Source organism: Malus domestica, chromosome 03, assembly GCF_042453785.1.
Source record: "Malus domestica chromosome 03, GDT2T_hap1".
NCBI classification, from domain to species: Eukaryota; Viridiplantae; Streptophyta; class Magnoliopsida; order Rosales; family Rosaceae; genus Malus; species Malus domestica.
The window spans coordinates 22659975-22677595 of NC_091663.1; the positions used below are offsets into that span (position 1 = coordinate 22659975).

At 41.3% G+C, this 17621-nt stretch overlaps 1 pseudogene; it reads left to right on the top strand.

Moving 5' to 3' along the window:
* The first annotated feature begins 227 nt into the window (after nt 1-227).
* LOC114823974 (isoeugenol synthase 1-like) overlaps nt 228-17621 on the top strand; it is a 77044-nt pseudogene continuing 59650 nt past the window's right edge.

Here is a 17621-nt window from a genome sequence, read left to right on the forward strand (position 1 = left end):
TTCATTTGCGCCAAGACATTATTTATATGAACCTCGGACGAATGCTGAGTGCCATTATAGAAAGCTTTATTTGAGTCTGAAACAAGAATGTGAGTGACGAGTTGTTGTGCCTATAAAGAATGCAACTTGTTTTTGGTCTCTTGCCGCTATTCACGTGCTATAAAGAATGCATCTTTTGTTTTTGAGTTTCTTGCCGTTATTCACGTGCTAAATTCTACAAGTCCATCGTCCTCATGCTCTCATTTTCCCTATATTAAACACAATAGCCCTTGCAAGTATCAGCTGGGAAGAACAATATTAATGAAGAAGGTCATGGCTTGTGAGAACAACAAGATACTGATATTTGGAGCCACAGGGTACCTAGGCAAGTACATGGTGAAAGCAAGCGTTTCTTTGGGCCATCCAACCTATGCTTACGCCCGATCAATCAAACCCATCACTGACCCTTCCAACCTTGGGCTGCACAAAGAATATGAAGCCATGGGAGTCACCGTCTTCCAAGTAATTACATACATACATACATATATACATACATACATATATATATATATATATATATATATATATATATATATATATATATATTACTTATGCTAATTAACCTCTCACTTCTTAATTGGCTAAACTCTACTAATTCATTGCTCATATTTCGTATATAGCTAATCAATTTAATGTTTAGGAGAGCCAATTTGATATGTTGTGAACTGGACAGGGTGAACTCGATGCGAAAAGCTAGTCGCAGTGTTTCGACAAGTTGACATTGTAATATCTACATTGACTATTCCTCAGCTTCTTCAACAGTTCAAAATTATCAACGCCATCAAAGATGCTGGCAATATAAAGGCGAAAATATATGTGAAAAATGTTCTTTTGCGTTGACTGTGAATCTGAACCACGATTATGTACATATTCTTGGCTACATTACTCAGTCAAAGTTCATTGTATATATATATATATATGTTCGTGTCTAACTGTGTACAACATATACATGTTGGGACTATGAAATCAGAGATTTATTCCCGTAGGGTTTGGAGATGATCCAAAAAGAGCAAGCGTGCTGCCGCCTTTCGAGGCTATACATGAGAATAGAAGGGTGATTAGAAGGGCGACTGAAGCAGCAGGAATCCCGTACACTTATGTGTGTGGAAACACATTTGCTGTATATTTTGTTGATTGTTTGCTTCATCCTCGGGAAGAGCGTGAGGAAGTCATTGTTTATGGCACTGGTACAGTCAAGGGTAAGTATGCAAGTGGTGCACTTTACTTCTGAACCACAAATGCACTATTTTCCTAGTAGAATGTTACAAGTTTTTCTTTTATTTTTAATATTTATATAAAAATAATTTACACCGGTTACGTCGCTTGAGAAATGAAATGAAAAGTATTTTTTTTTTGGCAAATAAATGAAAAGTATTTTGCCCCTGTGAAGTCATCTTCAACTACAACAAATATTGGTTATCGCTAAGGACTTGCTTGATAAATTTTTTGTTTTTAGTATCTTCAGTTCACACTTTTTTTTTTTGGCTAGAAATAGCAAGAAAGTGTATGAAAATAATAAGGTATGAAAATAATAAGGTACGAAGAAATATGGCATAGAGGGAGGAGGTAGCAGTAGAAGGCATGAAACGGAGACATCATTGATAATCACAAATATAACTGTTAAAAACAATACGTTTTGTGGTCGCACATGCTCAGTGTCTAGGTTGAGACTCATAGACACATCTTAGTCGAACGATATTATTTTTCTTCTCTTCGTGGTTGTAATTTATATTCTTGTTTCAACAAAAAAAAAAAGGTTATATTGTTGAATTCATTTATCTTACATAGGAAATGTATGGTTGACAAACCTGTTTGTACCATATTTGACCAATCCCGAAACTACTGAGCACCGGTCAACGTTATACCGTCAAGGACCCAGAAGAGCTTCCCTTCAACCAGGAGGCCAATCACAATGCGACACGTGTCGACATCAGAAGCCAATCACAGCTCGACACGTGTCAACATCAGAAGCCAATCACAACACGACACGTGTCAATATTAGAACAAAACTAGAAACTCTCTTCTATAAATAGGGATCATTCTCCCACAATAATCTCTAATGTCATTTTGTACTAAACTATTCACTAGAACTCACAATATGAGAGCTTGAACCTATGTATTTGTGTAAACCCTTCACAATTAATGAGAACTCCTCTACTCCGTGGACGTAACCGATCTGGGTGAACCACGTACATCTTGTGTTTGCTTCCCTGTCCCTATTCATTTACGTACTTATCTTCACTAGTGATCGAAGCAACCAAGTGAAGGTCACAAACCTGACACTTTCTGTTGTACCAAAGTCCTCGCTGATTTTGTGCATCAACATTTGGCGCCGTCTGTGGGAAAGACACTTACTCCCACTCTCTTTAGCTTTGTTAAGCTGGTTTCCACCGCTCGTACACTTTCTTTTGGCCAAACATCTCTCTCCAACATGGGGAGCGAAAGAAGCCATAGCACACAGAATGACACCCCCATTGGACCTAGTATGAAGCAACGAAAGCAGAAGGAAATAGAGTTACTCTTCAAGCTAAAGTCGATGAGTTAGAAGCTCAGAACAACAAGATAGTGATGAGGAACGAGGTCCTCCAGGAGCAGTATGAAAAACTTTTTGAGATGCTTCACGAGGCTAGGCATGCTCAAGCACACAAGCTCGTCGCCCCTGCTGAGGTCAACAATCATCTGAATGCCCCCCAACACGGAGGGTCACCGATATCCAACACGGACATCCCTGATAGGGATCGAGCTACACATCAATGTGATAATCAACATGAAACTTCTCTCAACCCACATCAAAAGCCGTCTATCGCGATTGTCAAGACTTCCTAAAGCAACGCCGAGAGAATCCCATCCACATAAGCTCGAAGATCAATGACCCAAGAGTTTCTGAAAGACTTCGTCCTCTCCCACGACCCAGGCCAGCAGTTAATCTAGGGAATGGGCAACAAGTCCCAGAAGAACATGAAGGTACAGGGGACTCGGAAATGTTTCGACATACTCACTCTAGGAGTCAGTGTGACGAGTCCAAGGAAAAATCATGCTATCTTGATCAAACTTTCCTACTTCCAAGAGGCGATGGAGACTTACGGAAGAAAACTTCAGTGATGCACAACTCCACTCAGGACCCCCTCGTCCTACAGCTCCTGGAGGAAGTAAACAAGTTGAAGGCTGAATGTCAAGCCGAGATACCTGACTGGAACCAACCCAGGCCTGGCCCTCTCACAAGAAGGATCCTCAACACCCTTTCCAAGCGAAGACAAAGTAGAAGCTTGACTTACAACTCTATACTGGAAGGGAAGACCTGATTGAACACCTTAACCTCTTTGAGTCCACCATGGTATACCGGAGACACACCGACGAAGAACGATGCCTTCTCTTCCCCTCTACCCTCTCTGGCGGAGCTTTAAACTGGTATTGCCGTCTTCCACCTGAGACAGTAGACTCATTTGAAGAATTGAGGAAGCTGTTTGTCTCTCAACACATCTTCCAAACCGATCGCTTGCATTCCGCAGATGACTTGTACACTATTCGCCAGAAGCTGGACGAGTCATTACGAAAGTATGCTGGTCGCTTCAGCCATGAGTATTCTCGTTGCGCTGAGGCAGATGACAAGACCGCCCTCAAGGCTTTCACGGCAGGCTTACGTGATTGTTTCTTCAAGTACATGATCAATGCCAACACTTGGAAGACTTACTTTGAGGTGATGGCACAAGCTTACAACCATGCCTCCGCCGAGGCAAGGACATATCAAGGGAAACCCCCTACAGTCACCCCTTATCAGCAAGTAGGGAGTGGGGGCCAGATCCAACTGAATGAGAAGACCTCAACCTTCCAAACGATAGCAGCACACCCCCTGCTTCATTTAATGCTTCGCCAAGTCAGCAGACATATCAATCCCAAGGCAAAAGGAAAGATTTCCATCTTCACCAATCTCATTTTAATAAAAAGAATAAGGGACACTATCGCGATAACTCAGGATATCGTCACAATAGCGCCCGTGCTCAGGCAATCAACGCAGTGGGCCAATCAGGTGTCAAGACAGGCCCTACCCCGAGGTATGAGACATACACACCTTTGAACGCTACATGTGCGGCCATCTACCCCAGTATAGCTCACCTAATACCAAAGCCAAAGCCAAGACAACCAGATTACAAGTCCACGAAGAACACGGGCATGTTTTGTTGCTACCACGAGTATAATGGCCATGACGGCGAGAAGTGCATCATCCTCCGTGATCATATTGAAGCTTTGGCACGTGAAGGAAAAATTGATCAGTTCCTCCTTCACCCTCCAAGGGATAACCGTAACCAACGCCAGGTGAATGTGATATATTCCATAAGCGGCGGCACACCCATGTCTGAATCATCCAATAGGGCCATGAAAAACAGTGAATGAACTTTGAGACCTGGCTATTAAGTGTTTCACGTGGAAGACATCAGGGGAGGCAAGTATCAAAAGCCTAACTGGGATCCAATATGTTTCTACCCTGAGGAAGAAAGAGGTATCATCTACCCTCACAACGACCCGCTGATCGTGGAGGCTCACATAGCAAATTTCGATGTGAAACGAATCCTGATAGACACAGGTGCTTCAGTCAATATCATGTTTGCTGAAGCTTTCAAGGAACTTAATGTAGCTGAACACTTGCTCGATCGCTCGATTTCTCCTCTGATAAGCTTCTCTGGCGATATCGTGCAACCATTAGGGAGTATACACTTACCCCTCACCATTGGTACAGGCCCCTACACAACTACTACATGGTATCCACACATATGTTGTTGATGAAATTTCCAACCCCTTTCGGCAATGGATACACCAGGGGAGATCAACTTAGTGCTCGATCATGTTACAACATTTCAGTTAAGCAGCAACACCTGCCTGTCCCCAAGGAGACCCTTTCTATACATAACCAAGCAGTAAAAACCAGTCTAGATGAAGCCAACTCGGATCTTCATGATGGCAACAGTCAACCCGATGACCCTCGAGATGACTCATTCACCCAGCAAGCACAACCCGCTGAAGAGTTAGAGAATGTCTCTATCTCCAAAGACCATCCAGATCGCATGGTGAAGATTGGCACCACTTTGTCGCCACCCCTTCGGCTGTCGCTGATCTCATTTTTGCAAGAGAACGCCGAGGTCTTCGCTTGGTCATATAAAGACATGCCGGGCATCTCTCCCGATATCATTTGTCACCACTTGAGTATTGATTCCAAGACCAAACCAGTAAAACAGAAGCGAAAATCTTATGATGTTGAACGATACGAGGCGATGAAAGCAGAAGTTGAAAAACTCAAGGACATAGGCTTCGTCCGTGAAGTCAATTACCCAACATGGGTAGCAAATGTTGTCCTTGTTAAGAAAAATCCGACCAAGGAAAGTCTCCTGCTTCAAAAGGTCTTGTGGAGAATGTGTGTCGACTACACCGACCTAAACAAAGGATGTTCGAAGGATAGTTTCCCCCTTCCTCTCATTGATAGACTTATAGACTCTACGGCAGGGTGTGAGCTATTGAGCTTCATGGACTTTTATTCAGGATACAACCAAATCCTCATGAACCCCTCAGACCAAGAACACACAGCCTTCACTACTGACAGGGGACTATATTGCTACAAAGTTATGCCTTTCGGCCTAAAGAATGCAGGAGCAACTTATCAGAGACTGGTCAATTCAATGTTCGCCGAACAGATTGGGAAGAGCATGGAAGTTTACGTTGATGATATGTTAGTCAAAAGCAAACATGCTGACCAACACATCACTAACCTATCTGAAACTTTCACCATTCTAAAGAGGTATCAAATGAGGTTGAACCCCAACAAATGTGCCTTCGGCGTGGGCTCTGGCAAATTCTTAGGCTTCATGATTAGCCAACGAGGCATTGAAGCTAACCCCGAAAAGATCAAAGCAATCCTCGACATGAAAGAGCCAGTAACTTCAAAAGACATCCAAAGCCTTACTGGCAAGGTGGCAGCCTTAACCAGATTCATCTCTAAGGCCACAGACAGATGTGCTCCTTTCTTCAAAGCACTCAAGAGAAATAAGAAGTACATTACATGGACGGAGGAATGTGCCAAGGCATTCAGGAACCTCAAAGAGTACATGAGTAAAGCCCCTCTGCTCTCCAAACCAGAAGTTGGTGACACTCTCATTATCTATCTATCGGTTTCAGCTTCAGCAGTCAGTTCTGTTCTTATTCGAAAGGACAGTGGTGTCGAACGGCCCGTCTACTACGCTTGCAAGGCCCTACAAGATGCGGAGACACGATACTCCAACATTGAGAAATTAGCTCTAGCATTGGTCATGTCTACTCGAAAACTTCGCCCTTATTTCCAAGCACACGCCATCATCGTGCTTACCAATCACCATTTTCGACAGATACTCCAGAGTCCTGACACGTCTGGGTGAATGATTAAATGGGCGATAGCATTGGGTGAGTTTGACATCTCCTACCAACCAAAACCAGCCGAAAAGGGGCAAGCAGTAGCAGATTTCATCGCCGACTTCACATATCATGTTGACATTGCTTCTACACCTGAAGCAGTAGCTTCATTACTATCGGAAGCTCAGAAGATAGAATCAACAACCTCAACATGGAGTTTGTATGTTGATGGATCATCCAACCAACAGGGCTGCGGAGCAGGATTAGTCCTCACTACCCCCGACAAAGTCGCGATAGAATACGCTATTCGTTTCAAATTCAAGGTATCGAACAACGAGGCCGAATACGAAGCCCTTCTAGCAGGCTTACGTTTGGCCAAGCACCTTGGGGTTAAACAAATTGATATCTTCAGTGACTCCCAATTAGTGGTCAACCAAGTCACGAACAACTTTGATGCTAAGGATAGCTCCATGGCAGCATATCTTGCGCAAACACGACTTTTGCTCAAGCACTTCCACTACCAGATCACCCAAGTTCCTCGAGCGGCAAACAGTCATGCTGATGCTTTGGCTCGCCTCGCCTCGGCAGTGGAAGACAAGATTGGGAGAAAAATTCATGTCGAATTGTTGGCAGCACCAAGCACCATGGTCGCGGAGGTGTGCAATTTACAACAAGGAGATAGTTGGATCACCCCAATTTATAAATTCCTTGCCCATGGCACCCTCTCAAATGACAAAGTCCAAGCTAAGCAGATTCGATACAAGTCTGCTCGCTACCTGATCATTAATGACCAACTCTACAAGCGCGGTTTTACCCTGCCCTACCTAAGATGCCTTACACCTGCAGAGGCGGAAATTGTCCTTCGGGAAATACATGAAGGAGTCTGCGGAGATCATGCTGGGTCTCAATCCCTAGCACACAAGACTTTTCGCCAAGGATACTATTGGCCAACACTCCACCAAGATGCCATCAGAATATCTCGCTCATGTGATAAGTGTCAACGCTACGCAACTATCCCTCACTCCCCTCCCAAGCCGCTCACTCCTATGATAAGCCCTTGGCCTTTCGCCCAATGGGGACTTGATTTGATCGGCCCAATGCCTGCAGGGAAGGGCAAGGTCCGCTATGCAATCGTTGCAGTTGACTACTTCACAAAGTGGGCTGAAGTAGAACCCTTGGCAACCATTACTGAGGGAAAAATAGAAGACTTCGTATGGAAGAACATCCTCTGTAGATTCGGCATTCCCAATGCGATAGTCACGGACAATGGGCGGCAGTTCGACAACAAAGAAGTTCAAGATGTTCTGCTCTAAGTTCAACATCAACTTATGTTTTACCTCTCCAGCCCATCCCCAATCTAATGGACAAGTCGAGGCCGTTAACAAAATAATCAAGCGCACTTTGAAAACTAGCTTGGACAAAGCTAAAGGTTGTTGGCCAGAATTCGTACCCCAAGTTCTTTGGTCATACCGCACTTCATATCGGACTTCCACAGGAGAAACTCCATTCTCACTTGCTTTTGGTACAGAAGCAGTTGTCCCGGTTGAGCTTGAGCAAGCAACATACCGAATCCAGAATTACATGCAGAGTGAGAACGACAAACAACTCACCCTCAACCTGGATCTAGTCGAGGAACACAGAAATCAGGCTCACATGAGGAATGTCGCCTACAAGCAGCGCATTTCCAACTACTACGACTCAAGGGTTAAACCGCGCTATTTCAAAGTGGGAGACTGGGTACTGAAGAAAAGATTACTCTGTGATAGGGTCCCGAGTGAAGGAACACTCAGTCCTAACTGGGACGGACCGTTCGAGGTCATCGGCATCAGCTGCCCTGGCTCCTACACGCTCAGAAACTCCAACGGGAAAACCCTTGGCCATCCATGGAATGCTGACCACTTGAAGTACTATTACAAATAGACTCACATTGTACAAGTGTTAAGCTACAACCGTTCGGCATCCTATGTAACAAAGACCATTTGGTATGAATTCAATAAAGAGGTGATTTAGCCAACTCGGCCTAAACTCTTTTACATTCTGAGCAATGAAACACTCAAGTGTTGAAGCTTCAACGCAAATGTTTCCAATACAAAACAAAATCTAAGTATGTGTCAACAAGACTATACAAAGGATCTACATCATACATTCCAACACATTCATACATAAACATCATACATTCCAACACATTCATACATAAACATCATACATTCCAATACATTCATACATAAACATCATACATTCCAACACATTCATGCATAAACATCATACATTCCAACACATCCATACATAAGCCAACTGTGCTTCGAAAGGGTTCAACACACTTTGTGTCATTCGACATTTGCCACAATGTGCCTCGACACCTTGCCCTTATTCTCACCAACTAGGTGATGAAGGAACTCACCTTCGTACCACCAACTAGGTGATGAAATGTACAACCCGTACTCTAATATTATTTGGAAACTTGCCACCCTTATCACCAATCAGGTGAAGAAGGAACTCATCTTCATACCACCAACCAGGTGATGAAATGTACAACGCGTACTTTCCTTTATGCCACCAACCAGGTGATGAAATGTACAACGCGTACTCTCCTTCATGTCACCAACCAGGTGATGAAATGTGATGAAAGGTGATTAAGGAATTCACATTCGTACCACCAACCAAGTGATGAAAGCAACCTACCATTCATTCCACTAACCAGAAGATGAGTGGTACAACTTGTACATGTGAACTCCTAGCATTCACAAATAATCAAAAACCATCAAGCTTTACAACTCAACTAGGGGAGCACTTATGCCTAATAAGAGCTATAGTCACCAACAAAGTCTTATTGCAAGCCAACAATGGCTTCAGTGCATGGTATACAAAGATCAAGCTCTTCAGCCCTCTTGCATCTGCTTCAGACATTTCTCCTATGTAACAATGCAAACACTACAACTCATAGAAAACTTCAAACGCTCTTGATCAAGACTGTTCGAAGCAAATTCAATTTATATGGTTCATCCAAACCTTCGACTACTACAAGATGTGGCTTGAATCACAACCTCTCACTTAACAGTATAGAAGCAAAATTTGTATACGTTGTCTCTCCCACATTTTCAAATTTCTAGTTTTCCCAAAAAAAAAAAAAAACAAAAAAAAAAAAAAACAAAAAAAAAAAAACAAAAAAACAAAAACAAAAAAAAAAAAAAAAGAAAAGAAAAGGAAATTGGAAATTGGGAAATTCAACAAAGCTTCATCAATGGAACACAACTACAATCCTCAAAAGCTTCGCACTATCTTCATCAAGATAGTGTGAAGCAAAATCAATTTATGGTGCCAACAAAAGCTTCATCAATGGAGGACAAATATCAATCTCAAAAGCTTTGCACTATCTTCATCAAGATAGTGTGAAGCAAAATTAATTTATGGTGCCAACTAAAGCTTCACCTATAAAGCTTCAACCCCAAAGCTTCACCTATAAAGCTTCAACACCAAAGCTTCACCTATAAAGCTTCAACCCTTCAACACCAAAGCTTCACCTATAAAGCTTCAACACCAAAGCTTCACCTATCAAGCTTCAACCCCAAAGCTTCACCTACAATACAAAATTTCAACACCAAAACATATAAAAGCTTCACACACTCTTCATCAAGATAGTGTGAAGCAAAATCAATTCATGATGACCAACAAAGCTTCAACCTCAAAGCTTCACTTACAAAGCTTCAACACCAAAGCTTCACCAACAAAGCTTTTAAATATATATATATATATTATTTTTAATTTTTATTTTTTCGAAAATTCGAAAATTCAAAAATCCGGAAATTTGAAAATTCAAAAAAAAAAAATAAATAAATAAATTGCCTAGGCCTCATTTTCTTTGGGCCTAACAACTTTCATAACAAATATATATGAAGAAGGAGTTTTGGGCTACCACTTAGAAAGGAAATGCCTCATTCGTCAACTCCCTCGACCAGAGACTTGGGGGACTCCCACCATATGCTACTGCACCTTGATACTCGGAAGTCTCACAACCACTCAGTGACTTGGATTTTTCAAGTCTCCAATCGAGAAGGGAACACTACCTCAAACTACATGCTTCACTCACAAAGCTTCAACAATACAAGTTTCAACAAAAGAAAAAAATTCAAAGAACTTTCTGAAGAAGGCTTTGGTGCATTTAACACAATACGTTGAAATGAAGCAAAGCTTATTTATTAATATTTCCGATAAGCCACAAATATGTACATATACATGAGTCAAAATAAACAAAAAAAAGGGAGCTTTCACAAAGGTTGCTTAGGGGAAGTCTCAGCAGTCGGTAGAGCCCCAGAAAGAGAAAGCACCGGAGGGTGGTTATCCGGAGTCTCAGTACTGGACAGAACCCCAGAAGGAGGAGGCATTGGAGGTTGATCATTTGGAGCTTCATTATGTGGTACATCCCCAGAAGACGAAGGCAATAAATGCCTTTGGAACAAACCCACAAACCTTTTATGATTAAGTAAAGCCTGACCATCAGATTCCTGCATCTGGTCAAGTTTCCTCTTCATGTTTGTAGCATAGTTATGCGCGAGCCTGTGCAACTGTTTATTCTCATTCTTGAGCCCTCTAATCTCCTGTTTGAGACTTATCACTTCAGCAGCCAATGATTCGACTTGGCGGGTTCTAGCAAATAGGCGTTAGGCCATATTAGACATAGAAGCTGCACACTGAACACTAAGAGCCAGAGAATCCTTAACAGCCAACTCATCAGACCGTTTGGAAAGTAGTATGTTATCTCTGGGAGTGAGAAGGTTCCTGGCCACCACCGCAGTGGTCATATCATTCTTCATCACAGAATCCCCAACGGTAAGAGGACCAGTAGAGGATATGAAGGATGGGCGCCATATGTTGTCTGGAGAAGGCATGGCTGCCTCTTCTCCAAGGTTCAAGTCAAAACGACAGTCGGAGGGGCTAGACATTTTCAAAGGTGTTGAAGAGAGAAGAGGTCAGACAAATCAAGATCTTAGAAGTGCAAGAAGGGAGCTTCTACTGGTGGAGATTCAGGTGTGTTGTGGAACTTAATGCCAACCTCTATAAAAATCTGCACTCGACGGAGCTTCAGAAATCGAAGAGGCGTTTGCTTTCTCAAAAGCTGGGCTGCTCAGAGACCACGAGGGCCGATCTCAAAAATCGAAGAGGCGTTTCCTTTCTCAAAAGCTGGGCTACTTAGAGACCACGAGGGCCGATCTCAGAAATCGAAGAAGCACCTGCTTTTTCAGCCTCGTCAGCACCTGTCACAAGCACACCCAACTTTGCGGAAATTACGGGCAATCTGTCAAAGATTTCTGGTGAAGTAGAAAGCACGTGAATCTTACTGTTCAATCACCACTCTCCACACGCACCATCAACTCCTCGGGTACCACATATAACTTTTCCAAAGATCTCTGACAAAGTTTAAGCACGAGAATTTCGAAGTTCCAGCTACCTTACTATTACTCACAAGGGTAAAGGAACAGCACCACTGCTTGACAACTGAAAAGTCCCTATATGTGTCGACCTCCGTGTTCCGTGGCAAGACAAGCTAGCAAGAACGTCAAACCTTTACTCACATTCGAGAAAAGACTCTCAACATAATTACTTTCTAAAAAATCGAAGCGGCACCGCTTTCCGAATCTCGAGAGCCAGATCCCCGACGGGATTGCTTGTTCGAAAACCAAAGAGGCACAGCTTTCAGAACTTCGAGAGCCAGATTTCCTTAGATAAAGCTTGTCTGTAATCTTCACACGCAACATCAGCTTTCTAGATACCACATACCACTTTTTCAAAGTGCTCTGACAAAGTTAAAACACGTGAAGCTGGCAGCTCCCACTACATTGCTGTGACCAAGAAGGGTAAAGGAATAACATTACTACTTGTTATTGGGAAATCCCTATATACATCGACCTCTCTCTTCAACAGACATGCAAACCTGAAAAAATGCTCAACCCTTTCTCGCATTCGAGAATGCACCCTCAACATAACCTATCGAAATACTCAGCTTTATTTCCCCCCGATAATACCTCAGCAAATAAGCCACACCAAGAACAAGAGTATCTCATATCATCAGGGTCGAAAGCAAGAGTATCCCATATCATGCTTTCTCCCTGTCCTTGTCTTCATCCTTGTCCACATCTGCAGGACAAAGAGAAAGAGAACAGTCAGTCGGAACCTAAAATCAAACCTCCAATCTGGAACTGACTGCCTGAGACCTTTGCCTGGTTGCTTACTTAGCATTGTTCTCGAGAACTCATCCTCAACTGCTATCAAGGTCATGAATTCCACCGGCACATACCTCATGACAGTTGATCAGATATTGGCTCTTTACACTGAAGTTGCCAAGCGTGGATGAGTCACTATGAAGGAATGTTCTGAAGGACGATTTAAATTCAAAGGTTGCACACCACTTCTGCCATGCAAAAGATTGAAGCAGAAGGTTCAACGGTGAGCTGAAACAGATCACTACAGCACGACACCTTTCCATACCACATTCATTATTCCGTCAACAGCAAAAGTATCCCATATCATCAAGGTCGAACGTACTCTAGATTTGATGGACTTGTTTTGACCCTCAAATTCTTGAGTCGGCCTTATACTCTGAAGGGAACCATTTGCTTCTTCAAAAGCAAAAGTATCTCATATCATCTATTCTCCATTTGCTTCTCCTTATCTTGGCAGCTGAATGAGAGACAAGGAGAAGGAGAACAATCAACCGGAAGCCAAAGTCGAACCTCCGATCCTAGGTTGCTTGCTTGGAAGTTTGACTGCTTACCTTGTCTGTCACCTCTTTCGGCAGATCTCCTAGCTCGGCGACTTGGGGGACTCCTACTATAGGGTTTGTATCGCACTTGACCAAGCCCGAAACTACAAGTAAGCTTCAAGTGAAATTGATACATTACCTTGTGCATCTTCATCGGTTAAAGATACCACCCATGGATGGAGGAAAAGTACTTTAAGAGAAGATGCCACATCTACATATGAGAGAGATAAAGCACGTGAAAATGATACCACACTTCAGTACTTAGAAGTTTCTTGATTACTCAATGGCTTGGATCTTGCAAGTCCCCAACCGAGGAGCTTCCCTCACTCGGGAACTTAGGGGAGCACTGTTTGTACCATACTTGACCAATCCCGAAACTACTGAGCACCGGTCAACGTTATACCGTCAAGGACCCAGAAGAGCTTCCCTTCAACCAGGAGGCCAATCACAATGCGACATGTGTCGACATCAGAAGCCAATCACAGCTCGACATGTGTTAACATCAGAAGCCAATCACAACACGACACGTGTCAATATTAGAACAAAACTAGAAACTCTCTTCTATAAATAGGGATCATTCTCCCACAATAATCTCTAATGTCATTTTGTACTAAACTATTCACTAGAACTCACAATATGAGAGCTTGAACCTATGTATTTGTGTAAACCCTTCACAATTAATGAGAACTCCTCTACTCCGTGGACGTAGCCGATCTAGGTGAACCACGTATATCTTGTGTTTGCTTCCCTGTCCCTATTCATTTACGTACTTATCTTCACTAGTGATCGAAGCAACCAAGCGAAGGTCACAAACCTGACACTTTCTGTTGTACCAAAGTCCTCGCTGATTTTGTGCATCAACAAAACCAGTATGCAATTCAATAATTTTGATATTCTTTGTGTTCCTTATTCTCTTATTTTGGATGTCTATAGCTGTGTTGAATTACGAGGAAGATATAACCATCTACACAATAAAAGCAGCATCAGATCCAAGGGCAGCCAATCACGTCCTCACTTGTAAACCGCAACGAGACATTATTGAAGGATTTATTTTGAAAAACATGTTCATTTGAGCAACATCATATAACATGCAATTAACAATTAAAGGCGGAATCATGCTTGCATGCACTCAAAAACAAAACATTACCATGAAATTCAAAGCCTAGTAGATTGGTGAACCAATAATCAACTCAAAACAAAGTGAGTTGAAATTAATACCTTTGTAGATTCCTCTTTGCATAAGCAAAGGCTAATCACCCAAAGAGATAGGGGCCTTCATTCCTTGCTTCTTAGATCCATGGATTTGGATGGAAGAATAGGTTTCTCCAAGTTCCCAAAATAGGGAACCTCTAAGTCTCTTCACCAAGGTTTGATTGTAGAAGAAATGAGTGACCTTGGAGTAGTAGGATTGCTAGATGTACCCTCCAAGGTGTTAGCTTCTTTAGAGAGAAAATGGAGAGACAATTCTCACCAATTTTCCCCCAAAATAAACCCTTAACTTTTCCTTAATGAATTTTGGCTATAAAGTCATTTATATAGTCACTTCTTTAAGTAACCTAAACAACCAAAACCCTAATTCATCTAATATGGCCGGCCATTTAGGGATGTTTGGGCTTTTGGGCTTTAATGAATCTTTATTCATTAAATTGTCATACAATTTAAGTTAATGGGCTTGACGTTCGAAGCCCATTGGGCCTTAAGGTCCAAAACTATCCCGAAGTCTTTAACGAACTTATTCGTTTGATTAATTAACATATTAATTAATCCTTGCCATAATTAAATGATTAAACCATTTAATCATTCTTACTCATTTCCGTTTAATCTCCAATCTCTACCTTTTACGGTGTGCGATCCATTAGGTTCCTTTTAGCGAGGTAGTGGGCGATTAAAACCATTTTACATCGATTGTGAATTGAAACTATTTTCAATTCTCCCTTTAGTGATTACACACGTTTAGGGCTTCCACAAACCATGAGTGACACCTAGCAACATATCATGGTTACCCAAGCTAATCAGAAGAGGTGGAGAACCTATTCAGTTCGGGATTACAAATGCAATACGGTCCTTCTCTAATCTAATACTCTTGACCACATTGTTTGGTATGATAGTTTATTTACTCATGTCTACTATCCAATGTGAATCGTTTGCTTATATGATTTCCTTGAATGTGATTTGGAACGCATTCCCCAATCTCATTCATACTCTGGCCAGAGATTCCAAATCATATCATAGAGTATTCTCCTCAACTGTTTGAAGGTTAGAGATCCCTTGTTGCGCATTCACTTGTCTCCATAGCTAAGTGGCTTAACCCCAACGATGCCGTGACACCCCGAGGGGGTGAATTAGACATAATCAAAGATTAAGGACTTAACCACAAGACAACTGTGATGCCTCAGGTAAAAGGACTACTTTGCATTATCCCAACCATGAGTTCTCATGTGACATGGAATATAAGAACTCTTCGTTGATCACGTTCAGTGAACTCATTCTCTTATTGAGCACCTACGTACTTGTCTTGATGTCACACACACCAATGACTCGAGACTAGTCACTCTCCCTGAGAGAAGACACAGTACATACTGATCTTAACGGACTGTCAATGCCCAATTGGTAATCCTATGATAAGGAACATTTAGGAAGTGTCTACGAAAGAATGGTCTCATTAATCTAACTTCATTAGATTGCATTCTCCCAATCACATATTCCTTGGACTTTATCGTTTAAGCATATAACATTTATATGAGACGGCTCAAACAATAATCTTTGCCCTTTATATGTTAAACTAGATTAGTTTAACATTTGAAATGTCCGTAAAGTATCATCATATGATTGGTTTTAGGGCACATTTCCAACAATCTCCCACTTGCACTAGAGCCAATCAGCATTGGTCATCAGTGATGATACCTCTTCTGTAGTCATTTCATAAATGGCTGAAAAGTAGGCCTAGACAATGGATATCTATATGTTATCCATAGAAGCAACGTTGAGAATAACGACGTCACCATTATACATGATTCTCAATCATGTGGTTCAGTCTCTCATTTGTGTTCGGATCTTGATGAGCCCTTGATTCCCAGGCTTGAGCTATCGCCCCATTAGTGTCATACACTTTCTGGTTGGAACCGTATAGAGAGTTCATAAATGAACTTTCCCATCCAAACAACATTGTTGTAAACTTCTATATGGCAATATATCTTGCATTCATAATGGAACACACTAAAGTCATTACTTTAATGCTTCCATCCAAATATCTCTTTAGTCATAATAAAGAGATATCTGTTTATTTCTTCATTCGTAATGAAGAAACATCCAATGATGGATTAGATTCATAATCTAATACATTTACGCTTCCATTACGTTACTCTAATTCTTCCTCGATCTTTGAGGAATTTATCCTTTAGTATTTCTTAAATACTTAAGGACTCACTTGACAGTTGCCATGGTTCTGATCCTGGGCTTGTATTGATATCGTCTTGTACCGTTCTAGGTACAACTCATATCAATGTTTTTCATACAATATGAAATACATAAATCACCTTTCTGCTTACGCATAAAGGATTCTATTTACGCATTATTTCTTTGGGAGTCAACAACTTCTTAGTCTTACTAGAATTGTCCATTTGATTGAAGTTTATCATCATATGAGAAACTTCCCAGCATCTCTTGTCTATTATTAGGGATTGATACAATCCAATTATATCCTAAAATCTATCAATATAGATTTCATTCCCATGTATATAGACTATATCTCCCATATACATTCTATCGTTTATAGAATGCTTAAAGTCATAACTTTAACGAAGAAGAATTCATTTCATTTCCAAAATTAATATATCATATATATTTTAAATTTTAGGAACATGATTAACTCCCACTAATCTTTTGTAAACCTAGTAAACAAAAGATTCATTTACATCTTTATAAGCAATCAAACGATTTGATCTTTTTCTCATAAGATGCAAATAGCTCCCACTAGCTTGCTAAGATCCATGATGGATGGATCTCTACAACTTACATGTCTTGTGATTCATAGTTTTAGACATATATTATCAAGACTATCTTAATAATGTCCAAACATTGAATCACCATTTAGTTGTAGCTAGCAATCTTCGAATTAATTGAAACTAAGACTATCTCAAAGATGGTTTCTTCAAAGTCAACCATTTTTCTTTGATTGTAGTCACCTTAAGCTACCAATTAGCTATGAAGGTTTCATTATTTCGAGTCAAATGGTACTTTACCATTTTCTTGAGTATATATCGTATATGCACTCAGTGTATAAGGATTTTCATTCTTACTTCTTTCGAATTAAGAGGTGCAACTCTATGACATAGTCATAAAGTTCAAAACCATTCAACTGAGACGGTTTATAAATCCTTATTGACTACCTTGGAGCTTGAGGTATAGGAACTAGGTTGTTATATTTGTTGATTACTTCCTTGTCTCTCAA